Source organism: Homalodisca vitripennis, unplaced genomic scaffold (genome assembly GCF_021130785.1).
Source record: "Homalodisca vitripennis isolate AUS2020 unplaced genomic scaffold, UT_GWSS_2.1 ScUCBcl_914;HRSCAF=3862, whole genome shotgun sequence".
NCBI classification, from domain to species: Eukaryota; Metazoa; Arthropoda; class Insecta; order Hemiptera; family Cicadellidae; genus Homalodisca; species Homalodisca vitripennis.
Genome location: NW_025777075.1, coordinates 235,943 through 251,419, shown reverse-complemented (window position 1 = coordinate 251,419; position 15,477 = coordinate 235,943).

Sequence of the window (15,477 nt, the reverse complement as noted above, 5' to 3'; positions counted from 1 at the left end):
TAAATACACAATTGGTTAACGATCTAAACGTCACGATACAAACTTATAATTGTAATACCCTTGGTTAAATACCGAAAACCAGATGTAACTGTTCAACCCGCTCGGCTCTTACAATAAAAAAGTTCCGTTTGATACAATTGCTAATGTCGTTTTGTTCGTCTAAAAGGTTTTTGAATTTTCAAAGTTCAAAATTACTGGTGATATAATTTAATTTTTGAATCCCAAAAATCAATTAGCATGAAATAGATTACAGAAATATTCAATTTATTAATATTCTGAAACAGTGATTTCCCACATTTTTAGAATAATATTAAAAATATTAACAAAACCTTCGTAACTTTTATATAAGTTAATATAGTAAAGTATGAACTGGTTTGAGTATTGAATTGGATGTATTCATTCACACAAAAATATCGGACATTATTGAAAGTTTTTCTGTCAACACAAAGACACCTTGACCACACTACAAAACCAATACCACTAGAAGGCCGCCAACACTTCAACACTGGCGAGGTGAGGGCCCTTAGTCGAGTTAGGCTTTGTCCTGTCTAAACAAATTCAAACGAACACTCTGCAATATCTCTGCCATCTCACTTTGTATTTCTCGTATTTTACTGATAGGATTTTTTACAAAGAAGAATTTTTGCATCTGTGTAAATATCTAACAAAAAAATTTAATGTGTAATTATTGATCCCAATTCGAACACAAATGTTTTAATTTTACTTTTAAAAGTTTGATAGACTAAAATATCATTTAGCCGTAGAAGTTTTGTAGTAAATTCATTTAGATATTATTTTCTTTTAAAATGTGTAGTTATGGAAAGTAAAAATTAATGAAGTAATATAATGGTAAATAATTGTTGTTTGAATATTCTAAAACAGCCTGCTTTCATTACTTGTCAAATTTAAATTTAACATCTTTCTTTTACTTTGCTATGATACTAATATATAATATATGAGTTTTAATCTCAAAATTATACAAGTTAATATTTATGTACAGAATTATTTTTTTATGTTGACAATTCAGTAGTAAAGTATTTTTATTTTTTTTTTCGATTCCAAGATTATATAACATTTCAAACAGCATCAATGTTTGGTAAGAACCATTCAAGCAGAGATTGGGATTTTCGAAATAAGGTGATATTAGGAAGGGTGCGAATATAATTGGAATATGTTTAAAAGAACTAGAACTTGATATGAATTTCCCCTATTTTAATAACATTGTTTCTACTTTCCTATTGTACTTTCAAGTGTTTTGTTTCTGCGTTGTTTTGTTTTAAGTTAGAAATTTATATTACGGTACAGATGGTGATTCCCTTACGTGTGCGCACATATTTTCTATTCTTGGGATGCGAAGAAAACTAACAATTAAAAAGTGTTAACAGAAAGAATCCTTTATAAATCTATATACAAATTATTAATAATAATAAGAATCATTAATTATACAACTCCAAAACATCTTTAAGCTCCTTTTCCTTTTTCTCACCTGAACAACACATATGTTATTTGTATCATAGATTTGTCCGGAAGTCGCTAAAGTGACGTTAAGAAAGTTGCGATCAATGTACGCATTTCGGTTTTGCAATAATATGACGGCTGCCCTTAACATATACTGATTCATACGATGAATTATTATTCACAAAGCAAATCGTTCTTCACACAGTGAGTCGTTCTTCTCAAAGTGAATCGTGTTCACAAAGTGAATCGTGCTTCACACAGTGAGTCGTTCTTCTCAAAGTGAATCGTGTTCACAAAGTGAATCGTGCTTCACAAAATGAATCGATCTTTAAATAGTGAATTATTCCTCAGGCGGATGATAGGGATGATATATCACACAATTCTTTCATTTCCGTCGTTTCTGACGGTAAAGAGAATGTTTGATTTAGAGGACCAAATATACGCCGTTTAATTCTACATGAACTGTAAAACTTGTATCTAAAAAAACTTCCTTTTTAAGGGAATATTGTACAGACCAGATTGATCTTACAAGTAAAAATACTTGATTTTTATACAGTATCAACAAAGACAAACAATTACATGCAATTATCTAAGCTCTAACCTAAATCTTCCAGTAAAACATGTAAGGAACAATTTCTTTTGGTCGAACACTTGTTGACTAGAGTTGCCTCTCTACAGTGAACGCAATATATTTTAACATTTTAATTGGGTTAGCAATTTATTTTATGTTAACTAGATGTCATAAATGATAGGAAATATGGCATCCTGCTGATTATAATTTATACCTGTATAGAATCTTTCAACGAAATTAAGTATGGTTACGTTTTATGAGTTGAGACCACACAGTTGTTAATAAATACAACATAAAAGATGTGTTGACCAAAAGTCTTTACTTTATTGATACGATTTTAAATCTATAATCTAGGAACTAATTATTCGAATAATTATACTCTGCTGTACCTACTGCTACAAAATGAAGAACACATGTTAGACAATAAATTATACGTATAAGTTTAACATCAGTAAATAGTTTGTTTCAAATGTTAATTTTTTTATACCGTACGCACTTCAAGATGAGTAAAGTGCAGTTATATGGTTTTACAGAGTATTTTAGAACGATTCTATTTGAATATCTTAATCACTTTACGACTTTATCGATTGCCATATAATTGGAAGGATTATTTTTGAGACATCAATTAGAAATCAGTGTTGATTGTGTTCTAAATATGACTTTCATCCGGATGGCCAATTCAATTAAGTTATTCGCATGTGTACAGATAATCTCATTGTTTACTCAGTGGGTTTTAAAATAAAATATGGCATGCTGGCTTGTATTTGTGACTGTTTATTAATAAATATTAATTATCATTTCGATATTACAAAAAGTTGATGTAGCATTGAATAATATCATATTAAAGAGACAATTTACGTTTCTTTGTATAATTATATTATGACATACTGGCCATATGTAACAACGTGAAACTCGCTTCGTAATTCTTATAATAATAATATTAATAATAGTCATAATAATTTTATTGCTTTCGAACATGTACATGTTATAGCAATTGTTAAGCAAGATAATGGGCTAAAGTTTTGGATTCGTACATGACATCTAAGTTACTTTCATACATACATACAATGAGTTCCACCCATCCTACTTCTCGTTCATTCGAATTTCCCATCCTTTAGCAGTTGAGCCTCCTCATATCGGACATATAGCTCGTCGTTGTAGAGGTTCACGGCGATGGTTTGCTGGTTCACTGTATGGTCGTCTGGGAGATCGTATCTGTGAGGAATAGTAGACGCAATGACCCTCGCAGAGCCGAGGCGGGCGATAATTCGCCACTCCAGATGCCGGTATATGTTCTGGGACTTCCCGGTTGCTGTATCAATAATACCGGTGAGTGTAACATAACAGCTACCAGTTGGTGGCGACGCGGCGGACGTCACACCAACAAGCCTGGCTGAAGGCTTACAGAGACCACTAACTCCCATAATCAGCTGACGCGTGGCCAGATGACGCGCATGGCAGGCCCCTCGATTACAACGGTCTGGAAGAGTAAGGATGTTGTAGGCTATTTCTCATGCTGAACATTTTATGTTGATAGGGTTTAACAGTGAAACGAAATTCTCACCAGCCCCACTATATCTGTAAGAGTATTCTGACCACAATGCCCTGACAACACAACGAGTATTAAATTATATTACGCCTTTTTTAGAATTCTATGTCTCACGAGCCTCATATACGGGATTACTGTAAAAAGTATTTTGCCTGTTTTAAGCATAAGGTATTCTCTTAATTCATTATCACTATCGTTGTTTGAGCTAACTTATTATTCTCACGAACCGTGAACAGGCGCGTCCTACACTATCTTACGTTTCCTGGAATTCTCTTACAAAAATATTTTTTTGAGTGAATACGTCCCATGGTCATTGAACATGTTTCACGGTGAAGAATCATATGACGTTTATTTTCAAGTAATTGAATCCTTCTAGTGCATTCAGTAATTATGCATAATGTAAGCTCAATTACATGAGCAATATAGATATCTATCAATGGATGAGATTTTAAAAATTGTATTTCTATCTGTGCACATGATATCTCAGGAACAATCTGACCTATTTTCATAATTAACTATCATGGCAACGAGAAAACTGGAGAATAAATACATTAGTAAAAAACCGAATGCAGTTTAAGACATTTTTTAACACGTAACGTAGTAAAACATGACGTCTGACAAAATTAGCTATCATTTTAAAACTATAAGTTCCTACTTTTTTGTATAGTAATAGATATCTTTATCGGTTTCACGATGGCAGCTGTGTTTTAGGTTTACGTACTTATACAATAATATTGCATATACAAAAGAAAGTATGTTAACAAGGGTATATTCTGAGTAGTTGCAGCTAAACACTCAGCATAATTGGAACTGCCTTTTGTGCATATTACTATTTATGTACCTTAAACTTATACTGTTTAAAGATGTTGTTTTTTTGAAAATTTAAAAAAGTGTTATGAGTATCTTTAACTTTGAAAAGTCATTATGCCATAATTGTTTAGAAATTATGCCCTCCTAACTTCTTAATGCATCTACCATTACATAACTCAAAGTTATAACCACAAATGAAATAAATCCCCTTTCCTTTTGCACCGAATGGTATAATAAAACACAGTGGATAAAACTGAGTAAGTAAAGTCAATAATTGATCAGAATAAGGGTAATATCTATCTGGCTATCTGAGAAAGATTGGAAGGGGTAGAAGTGACGCTAGGAGAAGAACTCTGTATAAGACTGCTTATAGTTGCTGTGTTTGCTAAAGAGGATTAGAATTGTAAATGAATAAGAAACAATTTTGAGAGTATTATTAATTTTTAAACGAAACCTTTGTTTATTTTTAAATACCCGTAATTAGGTTTTGTCGTTGCTTTCTATGTTAGCTGTTATAAATATACATAAAAACTTAACATAGCCATTTGACATAAAAGTTAGCTTAAAAACTTTTTAATTAATTTAATACAATGGTAATTCAAAAACCTTAATGAATTGAACTATACAACAACGCAGACACACTTTTAAATACGTTATGTTTGAATTTCCTTTTAATCTTTAGAGAATCCAACGTTACAGATGTGTGAACAATTGTGTTCAAAAATGTTGTCTTCCTAACAAGACTACCAACAAATTAAAAATGTACTTCCTTTTCCTATTACGAGTGAGGTAAAAGTACCAGCTCATCCTTGCTCGAATGAACTGCTCAACGACAAGGATGATGTAATTAGAGGTTATAGATTCACTGAACAAGATCATAAGATTCTATCCAGGAGTTCCATGAGACATTCTATTTGTGTGTTACGGCTACTACTGACATCTTACCCTCTACTGTTATTTATTATTGCGTCTCTGATTATGTATTAATTTATAAGAAGATTCAGTGCTAAGATATGTTGGCGCTTGAATCGTTGGAGTTGTGCGTTTTATATCGACAAAAATTAAAAGTATATTACAGAAAACTATCAAACGTATGTTAAGTTCAGTAAAATTGAGAGTCGTATGAAATACTAAAAATGTTAAGTCAATTTGATAAAAATAAGGTAATGCTAGAGTTTTTAAAATTAAATCTTCTAAATGTTTACAAATATTGCAAGACAATTTTCATTCTAAACTCAATAATTCATATTATGAATATCTGTAAAGATGTTGTTACCTGAGTTGAAATTTATACAAAGGTTGAAAACAGTATTAACTGAAGCAACCAAATTGAAGATAATCTATTCTGTGACGTTTCTATTAATTCATTACACTTTAAAAATGTTTTAAATCTTGAAAATATAAATGTTATTACCAGGCTCTAGAATAGTGCTCCAATTTCATTTATTACTTAAACAAATTGACCACATGAGTGAATGTTGCCCAACAGCTCAATTTCCGTTCATTACAGAGAAATAATTACTTTATGCAATATGTTTAGATTATACATAATGTGAGATTTACACAAAGAACATATTATTTAAATCGTAAAATAATGCATATAAATAACATGAGTGAGCGCAGTACACGACAGGAAAGATTGGTTCAGTTAGAACATTGCTCAAGTTTTGTTTATTACCTCAAAAATGATTAGTGAGGTTTGAGTTAGTAATACAAACTTTTTAGAATGTTGCATCCAATAGATATAAACTCTTACGATATAAAATGTAAAAATCAAAATATTACAAAAATATAAAAGATTTGTTATTGAAAAAACCAAAATAAATGTTAAAATATTTAATTGGCTAGTAAATTTGTATGTAATTGCAAAATAGTTCGTCAGTATATTACTGTATCGTTAAGGAGAATTAATGTTTTGAAAAAAGCATGAAATTTACTTTATTTGTCGGTCTAGATATCAACATGTTGGATCCCACTGACCACACGACCCAGCGCTGTGGTGGGTTTAAAGCTCATTTAATCTAAATTGGTCCGCGAACTCCCCAACACGAGTGACTGTTATAACAACAGTACTGCCATCGACAACATCATCACAAACATCTGTAATGTCACGGTCTCTGTCTTGGATGCGGCTGTCTCCAATTACTTGCGCAGGAGATTGTAGTACATAAATATAAAATAGAAACCTAATAACCTCTTTAAAGAGTAAAACACCTCTCCATTTCCAAAACATTTCATATTTATTGCAAGTAATTTGAAGTCATTGAAAAATAAAGCCTGGAACGTTTTGAACCGATTTGAGAATGTCAATGGCATGTATAAGGCTTTTAATAACGGTTTTATATACTATTTATTCGTTTAGTGTCCTTTTACAAACAGGACACTAAACGAATCTAACAGGAACTAAAACGACATGGTTTAAAACCTAACAATAATAACTGGTTAACTTAAGGATTTTTCTTCTTTTGGGAAAAACTAACAATTTCACTCAATATTTGTCCAAACACAAAAAGAAAATTTCTAAAAATTTTACAGAGCATTTTGAAGTATATATATAGAAAATTTATTTGAGCTTTTAAAGACTTGAACTCTGACAAATGGTTAAACATTTATGAAACTGTTAAGAATGTAATGAATCGGCAAAAATAACTTGAACTTTTATTTCAATTAAAATTAATTAATGGAGGAATTAATGACCAATTACAAGTTGCCTTTTTCATCTTTATTTCTTCTGTGGTCTCAATTAATTCGTCAATTTCAGAGCTTCCATCCCATGTAATTGATGAATTGATGTTAGTGGACCGGTTGCATCAATGAATCTGGCGCCTGTATATGTAGAACAGTTGGCCCGTGTTATACAAGGGCTGAACTTAAAAAATCGTATGACACTAACAGGATCGTCAGTTTAGTTACTCAAACGTTGCTGCAGGCACATTTTGAAGACACTCACACAATGCATATATATTTCATCTGCAACTTTCCCATATCTACTGAAAACAGCTAGGATAATTTCTATGTAAAAAAGACGATCCTAGCAAAAATATCATATAATTTAAATTATGCTAGTATTCAGCGAAAGTTTTAAAAATTTGTTCAGTAAAAGATTTTAAGGCTTTCTAGAAAATAATGAAATTGTAAATTTCAAAGTTTACCTCAAGGGTTCTATTCTTCAGACTCTAGCTTACATCTGCAGACTCAACTGAGTGATCCAGCATGGTGATCTGATTCAGTATTGACATTATTTGAAACTGATTTCGTACATTCAGTATGATAATGATATGAATTTGAAACCTACAACTATAAACAAATATTATCAGATTCTGCCTAAGAACACGGGAATTTACAAGGCATCCTGGTATAATCGTGGATGATGTCCTTTTAGAGGAAACTGGATCTACTAAATTCCTGGGGATGTACGATGATCGAGGTCTAACCTAGGAGGATTATGATGACAACATATTATGTGCCTGAGTTACGTCTGACGTGCTTTCCTTTCAAACCCTATCAAAAGGCTAGCAAAAGACTATCCCCCTAAAGTCTTACTGCCATACTTTGGAATCATATATCCTATTTTGGCCTAAGGATTTAGACTATGGGGGGAGGAGGGTACTGCGTACTGTGTCAAACACAAGATTGAATCTGTTTTCAGGCTTCAAATAAAGGTTAACAAACAGTTTGAATCATTTTGATTTATAAACCAAATTGAATAACGCTTCTAAAGTTTTTTACTGAAATTTTATACGTTTTATGAAGTCAGAATCCACCCAAAGTTTTTCCCGTAACATTTACAAGGCAAAACAAAGAAAAATATGTTTATTTTATATCTCTCGCCTCGACATTTAGAATTTTTGGTCCTACTAATATATTTGGCCACTGTCTTTTTATCAATGCCTTATGTATCACTCATCAATACAGGAACCTGTTTGACGTACTAACAGAGTTGATCCATAAACAACACACTTATTGATTTGGAAAAAACAAAAATTCAAAAGTGTGTATACGTTATAAAAACTTGTAATACTATAACGAAAATATATAGAAGAAACTAATTCATGTAAAACGCGAAACTTCCTGGATATTTCGCGTTGCCATCTCCTATCTCATCCGTATTGCAGTTTCTTACTTTGTAAAGTGACGTTAGAAAAGTTGAAATCACTGTACGTGTTCCGTTTCCCAACGACAGTGGCTAGCTATGGCTGTCATAATGCGTGTCTTTTGCTGTTATCATCCCTTTTGTAAGGTTGACAGAATTAGTGGTTCCATAGACCAGAATAAAACACAGATCAGTTTTATATAGGTTGCTAAACTTGTACAAAAAAGTAATTGGGACTCTTTAAGAAAATTAAGTTGGTCAAATTGATCTTTCAGTCTTGGTAATAGCTTCAAGGACAAACAATTAAATAAAACTATTTTCTCTTGCGGGTTATTGAACTGTGTATCTATAAAATCTCCCAAAAATTTAAATAATTTTGATTTTAAAAATAACATTGTAAAATTGGTAATAAGAATTGTAACAAATATTTATTGGGAAAACACTATAAAGATTCCATTATACCAACTATATTCTTTAATATACGAAAAGCTCATCAAAATAGTTATAATAACACATTATGTTTAGATAATCATGAATATCGATTCGTGATTGGATTGTGATGGTGGCTACTTATTATACTGCAAGTCGCCAATTTCTACCAGAGTCAGGTGTTAGACGGTGTACTAAATAGAAGGTGAACTGGAGCTTAGCTAAATATCCGTACTAAATCAATCCTTCAAACCATAGTTACGTTATGTGTAGTAGTATCGGATGCCCCGTTGTTCTTACCGATGGCGTCCAAAACTTCGTCATAAACTAAATTTAGAGGCAATGAGAATGAATACATAAATCATCTAGATTACACCAGGAGGAGTAAAGAGTTCGATGTGAACGTCTTCTTCATCAAGCTTCTATTGATCTTTCCAAATGGACGACGACTCAATTCCTAGCAATCAATCTGTGCCAGTTTTATTAACCAGATGCTGCACTAAAGGAGACTCGGTTGCTACGTCATAATTTTCAATTGTGTCAAAACATCACAGTATACTGAATTGTGCACCTGTAGAGCGAATGGGAAAACCGTATTATATAGATTACACTAGGAGGAGTAAGGAGTTCTTGATGAACGTCTTCGTCGACGATCTTCTATTAATGTTTTTGAAATTGACAAGGGCCCAGTTCCTAGGAGTCGATCTGTGCTAGTTTCAGATTTCAGACGTGGCACTAAGTGGGGGGATGAATGGAATTCGCATTATATATTTTTACAGCTTGTTATTCTGGAGCTAAAGACTGGATTACAGCAATTCAGACTTTGCCAGTCCGATCTTCTAAATCAAATTTATCAGAACAATGAACACTTTTAACCCGAGGATATGGGACCTCATGTTGGGATCAGAGTTTTAAACAAACGTTCAATCGTATAGGTGATAGAACACCAGGCACCGTTACATCCAAGTTCCATTTCTAACTTAAGACGAAATGGACGAGTTGTACATTGCTAAGAGTATTCTGAACAACAGTAAAAAATAGCCATAACATTGTAATTGTGCTGTTTTTTTATTAACAATACATGAGATATAGTACGAGCTAATATCGCGATCAAATTTATTTATCTCCAACGGGAAGAATAACGCAATCATAGGCTTTAGATTCTATGGAATTACGGACTTCATTAGAATTACCTTATTTACAACAATAATATCTTTTCACTGATGTTCACTAATTATTTCATATTAGCTACGTCACGGATCCCAATAAGAAATCCGAGGTGAATGAATCAATGGTGGTTAATGAACTGGATCACAACGTGACTTTGATATAATTAATTCCACAAGCGTTCTCGTATTGAAATCGTATCGTAATTACTCAAAGGTAAATTTCTTTTGATTCATTCAAGTATGAACGAAAATCGTAAACTCCAACTTCAAATTATTTAAATGAACAAATTATTTTTCATCTTTTCATTCAAGTCCATAAACTCAGACTATAAATAAGGTAGTGACTGTTCTGAAACATTTTGAAATATTGGATAAAAGAGGTAAAAGTATTTTTCTTAGATATTACCTTAAGATAATTTCTTTATTAATAATAAAGTTACAGTTGGACAAGTTAAAGTGCTTTGTAACTCTTTGTCTTTGTGATATTCCCAATTTTTTTGTTCTGTTTTGTTATTACTAAAACAAAGGACAATTAAATTCAAATAACTAAATTTTAAAGACAGACTTTTTAGTTGTAAAGGAAATCCCTTATAACTGTGAAAAACGTTTGCCAGACTTGCAATTATAGATATAATTTATTATGTTCCTTTTAAACTTTGATTTATTAGAATTTTCCATCATAATTTTTAAAAGATTTATGTAATTAAGTTCACTGATTTTATCTCTAAACCTCATCTTAGTATAAATGTATTAGATTTTAATGATGCACTCATAATAGTTAAAATATGACTAATTAAATAACCGTAATGTAGATATAAACCGTAACATATATAAAGAGAGATGGAAAGATTTGTCTCTCCTTTGCTTTTGAAACGAATGTATGTTTATTTAAGTAACTTTAATTTATAGAGATGGGAAGAAACTAACACAGTATGTTTATAGCAGTAGTCTTCCACTAGGTTCCGGTCAAAAATACTTCACACTTAATCACCGTCAGCTCTTCTTGCACGTTCCCGCTGGAGACAATTACAGATTTGCAGCGCCCTTCTTAAAGGTGTGTTGTTCATTCTTTTTTTTGGATGTTAATGTTATTTGCATTTATTATTCTAACATAAGATTCACCATTAATGTATTATTTCAAAAATACCACTTCTCACATTATTTAAATGTTTAATTCTTTCTTTACTCATTATTGTTGTATTTCATTCTTGTCCTGAGAATTAAGCTTCTTTAAACTCATTATGCTAGTGAAATGTATAGTAATATTAATTTTTCATCTTTATTTAGATACAGTTTTTTTATTATGACTTTTTGTATGTCCTGTGAGGGCGCTAATTTTAACACCGATTCTTGCACTTTACTTAGATCAATGAAATAGTGATTGAGTAAGATCGGTATTGGTCATTTAATTATACTAATTACTGAGATGTTCAGATCTAAATGCTCTTTTTTTAATTAAACTTATCATAGGATTTAATTCATACTGGTTTTTCTATTTTTATATCCGCCTGGTGTAAACAGAGTGTAATCAGTAATTTTTGGGCTCGATTTTCGTTTGCACCATTCTCTGACGATTTGACATGCGGAGACATTTTTTTGAAGGAACACTCCGCAGCTAAATCTAAAATTCAGACCCGAGTGAATCTCAACGATCAGGAGTGGTTGTTAAGTTAAATGAGAAGTGTTCTGATAGTGTCATTCTCACAATAAAGGGCATATCTATGTCTATAGGCTGATGCTTTCCACGAGTGCCTGCCTTAGAAAAAGAAGAATGGTTTCGTAAGAAGTAAGCAGCGAATTTCTGTCCTAATAATTTATTTCCTGTTTCAATACTTTCCTGCAACCTCCTATTTTCCGTCTGTAAGTACAGTACACAATCTCTGATCTTGAAATACTCTCAATATTATAAAACTCGCTCATTATATATTCTTTTCAAAACATTGTTCTCTACTTGTCTCTCAACCTACGTCATTATTACTTCAAATTAGACTACCAGTCGTTTAATTCACCGACTTCGTTACAACTCCTGTTGTTGTATCCTCCAAACATCTACACATCTTAGCAATTCCCTTAGAACTGGTTCTTAGTCTTTTTATCGGTTTATCAGTACGTTGGTGTGCCATATTCTTACTTTATTGTTTTTAAATTCTATATATCTATTATTCTAAATTCAGATTAAACAATATATATATATATATATATATATATATATATATATATATATATATACGTAGCATGAAAATATCTCAAACACGATTCTTCCCACAGCCTGAGACAAAGAGGAAGACGGGGAAGCTGTCAAGTGTCAAGAGGATGTTGTAGTGACTGGCAGAAGACGTGATTGTTGTACTCTTTTGTCACTATCGGAAAGGTTTCCGCGCCTTTCACGCCATTGAAAATGCACTGCTACCACTGTTTAGAACAAAATAGCAGACTCTTCCTCTTAACTCTTTACTGGTATTTTATAAGGACATTATCCTGTCATTAGCACCTGTCGCATGATTCTCAACATTGAATGAAGATACAATTTATTAATACAAAAGTATTTTAGAACCTGTTAGGCAATATAAAGCTTATACGTGATAACCAAACCACATAGCTACGTGATATTTTCGGTGATAACTTGTGTCAATTCTGTAGGTTTAAAACTAGTTTATTGCATGTATTTGCCATACTTATTATATTAAAAGTAGGTTGAATAGCTTTATTTGAATCTTGTATGTTTAATGCGTGTATAAAATTAGAATGCTACGTTACATTATTATATTAATATACAAAAGACAGCCCTCACTCACTCACTCACCTTTTAATCAACTCCACATATAAAATGAAAATTGAAATTTGGGATACATTTCAAACATCCATTGGGGTTAAAATGGGTTGCAACCTCAAGAATCGTATTTTATGTCGAAACTTTTTTAATTTTCTACAATGATGAAATTTCACACTTAAAGATAAGAAACATAAAAAATCTGATCTCAACAGTGACGACCAGTTCAATAGAGTTCAAACCCCTGTAGGAACTATACGTCTCTTTTTATTAAATGATGGCATTTCGCAGTGGCGATCCGCTGAACCAATAACAGATCAAGTCTCACAGCCTCTGGCAACACTAAGCCACTACTCTGATGGCCTCACGTTCACTTCAAAAATAATTCTTACGAGGTACAGTTGCAGTAAATAGTTTGATATACATGTAATAAATATTGTTTTTCATATACAGTGAGTGTCCAAGTAAGTAATTCATGTACGTGTACAGTACGTGGATATGTAGCATACTACCAATGTAAACTTTGATTTTACTTGTAACACTGTGATAAATTAATCATCAATGGTAGAACCACTAAGCTGGAATGGAGTATCTTGCAAATATGTTTATCTTCTCGTTAAAAAGTTACAACTTTAAAAGGATATATTTTTAATTCAAACATAACCATTGGTTATACTGGCTACCACAGTTTACCTAATGTGATCAAACTTAGTGCATTATAAAAAATGGAAATCTGAAAAGTTGTATTATAAATTTATAAACGCTTAAATAGCACTAGAACATTTTAAAAGGTACGTGCCGCATAACAGTCTTCACTGAGGATATACGGAAAGTCTATGGATAATTTAATTTGCAAGATTTCAACTTAGATTAATCTTTTTTTTTTTTTTTTTTTTTTTTTTTCCTTTGGGGATATTGGGGTGGATTCCTAGATCCTCACACGTCAACCTGAGCTTATTATGTGCCCCTTTGATGTTAGAGGGTAAGCCTATCTTCGTGCCCTTAATTAGGCTAAGAAGCTTTTCCCCGATACTAGCATCTGGGTTCGTCGCCTGGTTGTTTATCACCGAAAAGAGCCCTTCTCCTTGCTCCCAGTCTCTCACAGTCCAGTATTATGTGTTTTGCAGTCTCTTCAGACTTATTGCAGAGTCTACACTCCGAGTCCTCATTTCGTAAACCTAGAGTGTTTAGGTTGTTTCCTGAAGTGGCCGTGTCCAGTGATCAAGGCAATCACTTGCTTAAACCCGATCCCTCCCCAGCCCCATCAGCCATCTGGTGAATCCGGAGCTAGAATCGGCAAGCAGTCTTTTGCCGAGTGCTTGTCCTTGGTGACTCTGCCACCGCAAGCGGTTTGTGTCTTCCTGGACCATTTGTTTATACTTTGATAAGCGGCTGACTTGCTTATACCACAACTCGGTTCTGGACCGGTGTATGGCATGCTTGCTCCGCTTTTGGCAAGCCTGTCGGCGCATTCGTTGCCACCTATGCCTGTGTGGCCCGGGTACCCAACCAAGACGCACACAGTTGCGTGGATCCAAGCTTGCAGAGAGTGTTAAAGCACTCCCAACACAAGCTTGGATGAAATGCTGTTAGAGTCAAGAGCTTTAAGAGCTGCCTGACTGTCTGACATTATACAGATGTTCATTTCCTGGTACCTTCTGGTGAGGCCTAGGTTGGCACAGGCTAGGATACCATAGATTTCGGCTTGAAATATGGAGCAGTTCCGACCCAAACATGCCGCTAAGGGCAGTTCTAGGGGATTGACTAAACACTCCATATCCAGTTCTACTCTTAATAAGCGAGCCATCCGTGTGTACCAGACAAAGCTCTTTCTTATTGTTGGGATGTTATCTTGCGATTTCCACTCATCTCTGGAGTAGAAGTCAACAGAGAATTGGCTTATTGAATACGAACTCCGTTCTCATTGTGTCGGAGACCATTTCGAGAATAGCGCTTGGGTTTACAGCTTCAGTGATGGCGCCATGGTTCGCGTTAGACGCGCCATTCCTCCACAAGCCAGCAACCATCAGCCGATAAGCTGACTTACGCGCTTCAGCTTTTATATGAACATCAAGAGGTAGAAGTCCTAAAGCCACCTCGAGGGGTCGCTGAGGGGACTGCTCCTGAATGCTCCGGTTACAAAGATTGTGCCAAGCCTTTGTAAGCTTTCAAGCTTGGCTTTGGCAGTTAACCTGATTCACCTTTGTCCACCAGACTAATGAACCATAAGTGATTTGAGGCCTTACAACTGCTTTGTAAAGCCATTAGTGCTATATGGGGTTTTACGCCCCATGAGGATTCCTGCAAGTCTCCTGGACGTCATGAGCGCCCACTTTGCTTTGTGCAGGATATTATTAAGATGATCATTCCACGTAAGCTTATGGTCTAGAGTCAGTCCTAAATATTTGACTGTCTTTGACCACTCCAGCTGAGTGGATGCGAGTTTCAGCCTAGAAAGAGACTCTAGGTTCTTTTTTCTAGTGAATGGTATACAAACTACTGTCTTAGAGGGATTTACTTTCAGTCCCTCTCCCTGACACCAGTTGTGTACATGTTGAAGGTTGGTATTCATGATATCAACAACAACATTTGTGTATTTTCCCTGTACCATAAGGACTATGTCGTCTG